This window comes from Sus scrofa, chromosome 15 (assembly GCF_000003025.6).
Source record: "Sus scrofa isolate TJ Tabasco breed Duroc chromosome 15, Sscrofa11.1, whole genome shotgun sequence".
Classification (NCBI taxonomy): Eukaryota; Metazoa; Chordata; class Mammalia; order Artiodactyla; family Suidae; genus Sus; species Sus scrofa.
Window position 1 is genome coordinate 73,074,739 of NC_010457.5, and position 7,390 is coordinate 73,082,128.

The following is a 7,390-nucleotide window of genomic DNA, read 5'->3' on the forward strand; positions in this document are numbered from 1 at the left end:
GTTGTACACTTGAAAATAATACATTGTAAGTTGACTACTCCAATAATTTTTAAAAAAACCTATTGCACAAAAAATTAAACATAGAAGAAACAAAACCTTTAAAATTCAACCTTTGTAGATATATAGAAAGTCCAAGAATTTTGAAAAATACAACTGGTTTTATGTTGGTGAAATGAAGCTGGTTATTTTTTCTAAGCTGCTTCTTTAAGGCAGACTAATCTAATTGTTCTCTGAGGGAAGAAGTTCGGAGCAACAACTGCAATAGCTGTAAAAAAAATACTCTACTTTGTTAGCCCCTAATATTGTAGATCTAGTAACATATCTTTCGAATTGAAGTTTTGGAAGATTTAGATGTCCAGTTCAAAATAATTTCTAAAAGATAGGCAGTGGGGTGTGGCTTGACCAATATTATTAGTAAGCAAAATTAGGGATTGGCTGAATACACACTCCATGTGTAATTGTCCAAGACTTAAGGACAAAGCACTCCCTCACCTAGAACTTTCATTTCAGATATGTGGAGGTTGTATCCAGCGAACCAAGATTAAAGTCTTAGACATATTACTGCTCACTTACCTTTGAATATGGCAACTGGTAGAACTGTGTATTCATATCAGAAATCCTAGAAGTTATTTGTATAATATTAAATTTTATAAATTTTACCTGAAATCCACTTATTCTGCCCATTACAGCTCCTTCCAGGAAACTTGACATTCTCTTTCGGTGGTCTTAGGAATCTTCTCAACATAATTGTTTCTTAGGAACAACAACAACAACAAAAAACCTGCTTTGAGCATTAAAAATTCACACATGGCTTCTACAATATTAAATGGTTCTTTAAGTATTTGATTCTTGGTTGAAGGTAGAAGATACCTACCTTGGCTTGAAGGGGGTTCTTCAGAAGCGCTTTTGTAAATCACTCTTCCTGATTACTTCTCCTTTTGGGATGTACTTAAACTTTCAAGAAACTGTTCAGAAACTTTTACATAAATAGCTAGACTGGTCTTATAGATTCTGTGTTTGATACCAGATTCAACTTCCTTCTCCTCTTTTCGCTCATCACTAGTGGGAATAGTATCCAATTCATGGCAGATGGAGTTTATGGCTAGAATAGTAAAGGGATCAAAATGATTCACTTTCTGAAAGTAAATAGCACAGGATGCAATCTGTTTTAGGATGAACCCTAAAATGGCTCTTCAGAAAATGATTGATTCCTTCACTAATGCTGATATCCAGCTGTGGAAAACAGTACCGGAGCATGATCTCTCATTCATGCCAAGGTCCACATTTGGCATTTTCTATGAAACGCTGATATATGCTGGCTACCTTCTTTAAACGCTCCCAACATTGATGCTTTGTTGAAGTTCCTCAAGAACTGTTTCAGAAACAAGGGCTAAAATCTTAAACCAATGTTCTAGAAAATCTTGATTAACCAAAGTATATTCTTCAATACATTTTTTAAATCATGTTTATAGATTTTTCTGACAAAAGGGGTAACTTTTTCACTTAGATGAACTTTGTAACGTTTCAACCACATTAATAAGCCTCAAATACTCAATTACTTCAGAACGCACTGTGGGAGGCAATTTTCTGATTTATCTCAGACCCAGTACCAAACGCCTCTTCTTCTAGAGAGGATGCTTAACTCCAAAGTCCTTCATCGGTGCTCTGTTGATGATATACATGGGCATTGTCATGAGAGTTCAGCATTTACAATACACCTCCACATCACCTTTTCCAGATCTCTGTAGTTGCTGAAGGGTTGGTAGCGAAAGTAAATATCATCCGCCAGCGCAAATGAAAATCCATAGGGTCGAAAGTAATTCTTTACCTCTCCGCCATAGTTGAGTTGCCAATAGTACTGGATGTTGGGAAAGGGCCTCTGTACTAAAGCTTAAGCAGCTCCGGCAGCTGCGCGGGCTCGAACATCTCCACAGATCACGGCGCTGGGTCAGGCGAGCTGTCCACGAGAATTGGCGGGAACAACAAACCGTGGATGCGCAGGCGCAGTGTGGCCTCAGCGGTTCCGCGGCAGCCGCCGCAGAGAATTGCAGTTCCCGCTTGGGAGACAACCTGGATCCTGGGGCCTTTGTCCCACCTCTCATCTGCCCTGACAGTGGGTCCACCGCTCAGGTGGACGGAAAGAGGGTGTGCCTCTTCCGGAAAGAAGTTCTGCAGAAAGCTGGGCCCTCGAGCATATTGAGAATGGGCAGTCTGGTGAAGAGATGACGTACATAGAGCGAGGCGTGTAGGAAGGGGCGGCAACTTCCATGTCCTCCTGAGGCGCACAGGTTTCCCAAATCTCCGTTCTGTTCCCAGAAGATCCCAGAGTGATTTTTAGAAAGACACGGCTTACGTGCTGCAAAACCTGTCTATAGCTGAGAACGAGGAGGTTGAAACAGAGGGGAAGGATCAAGCTTATTCGCCACTCTGCTCAGGTGGAACTATTGCCAGGAGTGTGAGCACCATGGAGTATGAGTTAACATTAGATGGGATTCAGAATTTACTTATTCCTCTCCAATCTACTTAGTCTCCAAATCTTCATGGGCAAAATAAGACATAGTTTCTCTCTGGGTGAAACTTCAGTTGATTCTTTCTGACCTAGTAATCAAAATTTCAAAAAAGAATGAAACCAGGCATTTGGTATTTGACTCTCTATTACCTGTCTGAAACAACACAAAAAATTAGCATTACTCACATTTTTGGGAGAGGATCTGTCTTAAGAATATTTTTTCTTATCCTAAGATCATAAATATGTGTCTCTATTTTCTTTAGAATGCATTTTTTAAAAGTCTAGTGAAAGAACTTGCTGGAGGAGAAGGCCATGGAAGGTAAAATATATTAAAGTATCTATTATCTTTTCTCTATATTAAAGTATCTATTTTATATTTTAGCAAGATAGATATATTGTTAAATTAAAAAAATGAGGGGTAGCAACCAGAAAAAAAATTGAAGAATGTATGAATTTAAACCCATCAAAGGAAATTTGCTCTGTCAAGTTCAGGGCAGGAAAGGAAAAATGAAAAAAAAATACAAATAAAATAAATACAAAGAAATTTGGACAAAATTCGTTTTAGTTAGCTTTGGCTGTTAAAACGAAATACCATAGACTGGATGGCTTTAAACAACAGGAATTTATTTCTCACATTTCTGGAGGTTGGGAAGTTGAACATGAACATTCAGCTTTCTGATATGGGCTTTCTTCTAGGGCTGTAGAAGTCTGCCTTCTCACTGTGTCCTCATATGGTGGAGAGAGAGAGGAAGTAATTTCTCTGATGTCTCTTCTTATAAGGACCCTAATCATAAGGGCTTCATGACCTCATTGAAATCTAACTATCACCACACCTCCAGTTATCATCACATTGGCAGTTAGGACTTCCAAAGTGTGAATTTTCCAAGGACACAATTGAGTCTATATTGAGTCTATTCCACTCCTGGCCCCACAAAATTCATGCCATTCTCATCATTCATGCCATTCAAGTAAACCCAAGTCTTAAATCTTTTGAGAGTTAATTCTAAAGGCAAAGTCCAAAGTCTCATCCAAATAGCAAAATCATATATGAATATTACTGATATACATTATATTAGTTTAGGGTGCACAACATTATTTGCTATTTGTATATATTGTGAAATGATCACCACAGTAAGTCTAGTACATATCCTTTAGCATACACAGTTACAAAATATTTTATTGTGATAAAAATATTTAGGATTTACTCTCAGCAGCTTTTAAATATGTTATAACTGTAGTCACCATGTTTTCCGTTGCATGCTCATGACTTACTTATTTTATAACTGGAAGTTTGTACTTTTGACCCCAGTTCACCCATTTCATTCACCCAACTCCACCTCAGCCTCTGGCAACCACCAAATTGTTCTTCTCTGTATATATAAGCCTTTTTTTTTTTCCCCGGGGTCATTCTCCCCTTTTCTTGAAGAATAAGGCATGTTTGCAGCTGAATAGCATTATTGTCCTATCCTATAAAATCTAAGAAGTCCAATTAAAAAAGAGCATATGGCATAGAATATTTTATACTTTATTTTTCTATCAGTAATTTTCATGGGAGGTCATTGAGAAGACATGATTGCCACTTAACTCACAAATTCCTTAACCCCCTCTCCTCTTCTTCCTTGGAGTATATGTTCCCTTTTCTGAACATATTAGAAGCCACTTCAAGGATACAGCTTTGAGAGTAATGTGTTATTGAGACCACCTGGACTGTATATGGGATTAAGCCCTGTTAAGACCGCTATTTAAAAATTCTTAAGATTCTGGCAGGTGGGGATGGCGATCTCCTTGTTTTGTGTTTGCCCAAAACAAGCCTCCTGCTTATTAAACTGCTTATTAACTCCCTTGCTTATTAAAACTGCTGCCACCTACTGAAGAAAAAGAAAAGAAAATGTAAATGGTTATTGTATTAAGTTTATTAAACAAATTTGAATAAATAAAAAGGTATATCACATTCATGGTGAAATGGCATAACATACTAAATGTCAAATAATACAAGTTTTCTCCCAATTAGTTTACACATCCAATGTAATCTCAAAAAAATTGTGTTAGATCTGTGGTATAACTGAACAAATTCATTCAAAAATTTGTATTTTATGCTAAACATCTATAGATTTCTAGGTTTACTTGAAGAAGATAAATGAGAATACTGATCAGATATTAAAACACTCTGCAGGAGTTCCCATCGTGGCGCAGTGGTTAACGAATCCGACTAGGAACCATGAGGTTGCGGGTTCGGTCCCTGCCCTTGCTCAGTGGGTTAAGGATCCGGCGTTGCCGTGAGCTGTGGTGTAGGTTGCAGACGCGGCTCGGATCCCGCGTTGCTGTGGCTCTGGCGTAGGCCGGTGGCTACGGCTCTGATTAGACCCCTAGCCTGGGAACCTCCATATGCCGCGGGAGCGGCCCAAGAAATAGCAACAACAACAACAAAAGACAAAAAGACAAAAAAAAAAAAAAAAAAAAAAAAAAAAAAAAAAAAAAAAAACACTCTGCAAAGCTCTAGTTATAAAACTAATATTATCTTTATGCTGGAAGAGACAAGTAGATAAATGAAATAGGATAGAAACTTTAGAAATAGATACATGAATTTATGGAAACATGATATCTTATAATATGGCACCCCAAATCAATGGTTAAAAGATATTACGTAAAACAGATTCTCTAATTAGGGGAAAGAACAAAACCTAGGCATTTCTTATCTCTGATACAAAGACAGGTTTCAGATACATTATAGACAAATAATGTGAAATTTGCAGCATGAGCACCATAGACTATAAAGTTATTCTTCTACCTTTCTTCTATTTGGAAGAAAATTAGCAGAATAGTTTTGTGGACAATAGGTAGGAAAAGACTTATGCAAGACCCCCAAGGCATAAATTACAAAATGAAAAAACCAGTTGTTATGATGTCAGTAGTAAGATTTTCCCTTCAATGAAGGATATCATTGACAAAGGGTAAGTTATTGGCTAAATTTAAAACTAAGAAGGGATTGTTTGTTATTTTTTATACAGAAATAACTTCTGTTAATCAAGGAAAAACCTAGAACTCCAATGGGAAAAAAAGTAGACCAATGAAATAGGCAAATTACCGTAGATTAGACTGCACATCTGAACAGTATCCAGATGTGCAGTCTAATTATTATACCTATAATCATGTAAATGCAAATTAAAGCAGTGAAAGATCACTTTACTCATGTCAGAAAAACCGTATTTCAAAAGGGTGGAAACAACAAGTGTTGGTAAATGTGTATGTAGTGTTAACTTTCACTCACGGTGTAGTAATCTGGAAAGTAATTTTTTCTAAGTTAAATATTAATCAAATTCTATGATCATATGATCTGTATGATGTAACAGAAATTTTCAGAGCATCCATACATAGATAAGGACAAGGATATTTATTATGGTATTGCTTGTGGTAATAGAGTTGGCGATAACCTCAGTGTCCATCATGGAAAGATGTGATGGATGTTTAAATGCTGTGGGTGTTTACAGAAATTCACTATGAAATATTAAGAACAAAGGAGCATGTTCCATCAACAGTAAAAGAAAGACCTCTAGTCAGAGGTTTGGATAACAAGTAGAAAGCAAAATGAGATTTATACCATGTAGGTAAATTAGAAATATCCCACAAAACACTACATATTTTATAAAAGTTATATTTAAGGGGAGGATCAAGCATATTAGCTATGGGATGAGGGGAATAAGAATAGTGATCTTGAAAGAATGGCAAAAATAAAGATTACTGGCAGAGATAGTGGTAAGGTGCTTTTTAATTTAAAGGTGTGGTTATTCAATTAATTCAGTTCTTTCAAATTGAGCTCTGTTAGACAAAAAAAGGATGGAAAAAGAATGGAAGAGAAAAAAACCCTAATATTTAGTGTTTGCTACTTGGAATTCTGAAAGTTTTATTTAACACTTTATTTTAGAAAGGAATACACTGAACTTTTTAACTTATTAGGCCTTGTAGGGAGAAGAGTCTGCCCTGATTTATTTTTAAATGTGAAGTTCTTTTTTCATTACTTATTCTTGCACTAATTTTTGACTGTTACTATTGTTTAGTACTATGCTACTACCATATATCACTACAGTGCTGCATTGCTATAGTGATTCATTCTTATTTATCCTGCTTGCCATTCCATGTGTGCTTCCCAATTGAAGATTCATGTTTTCCAATTGTACTAGAATATTCTTAGCCTTACATATTTGAATGTTGTTTCTCTAGCACTTCTTCAGTGTTTTTCTCATGCATTCCTATGAGACATTAAATTGGATCTTGTTACTAAATCTATCATTTGACATCTGTCTCTGAATATCTTTTTTTTGTATTTTTACTCTTTATTTTATTGGCTCTTCTATATTCTATGTACATTCTTTACAAAAATAAGAAAATACTCTAGTCCTTTCTTTGACTGTGTCCCTTTTCAACCTAAACAATCTTTTAATATTTAAATTTCAGTCATTACATTTTTAATATCTGATATTTGCAACCAGTTGTTTTTCATGTTGTCCTGCTCCTGTGTTTCATGGTTTCCTTTCTCCTATACCTTTGAGAAGCTGCAGTGTTCTTATTTTAAGGTCATCTTATGTATATTATTTTGTATTGCATCTAAAATAACAATGTCTTGAATTTTGATTTTCTAAAGCTGTTGCTATTAGCAATTTTTCCTCATTTGTTTTGGAATTTTGGTTTGTAGGCCTGTCTTTGAGGAAGGTTGCTGCCTCCCATCCCTTCTCTATGCTTGTGTTTCCCTTGTCTGTAGTTTTGTGTGTCTTAATTTGGCTCTTATGGTCCTGTGTATATAACCAGATCTTATATTATCTATTTAGTAATTTAATCTTCTGGGGTTATTGGGAAAAACTCAGATTGTGTTATGGCCTAGCAAGC

The 7,390-nt window shown here is 36.0% G+C and overlaps 1 pseudogene; it reads right to left on the bottom strand.

Moving 5' to 3' along the window:
* Positions 895-2,102, bottom strand: LOC100517245 (annotated as a pseudogene).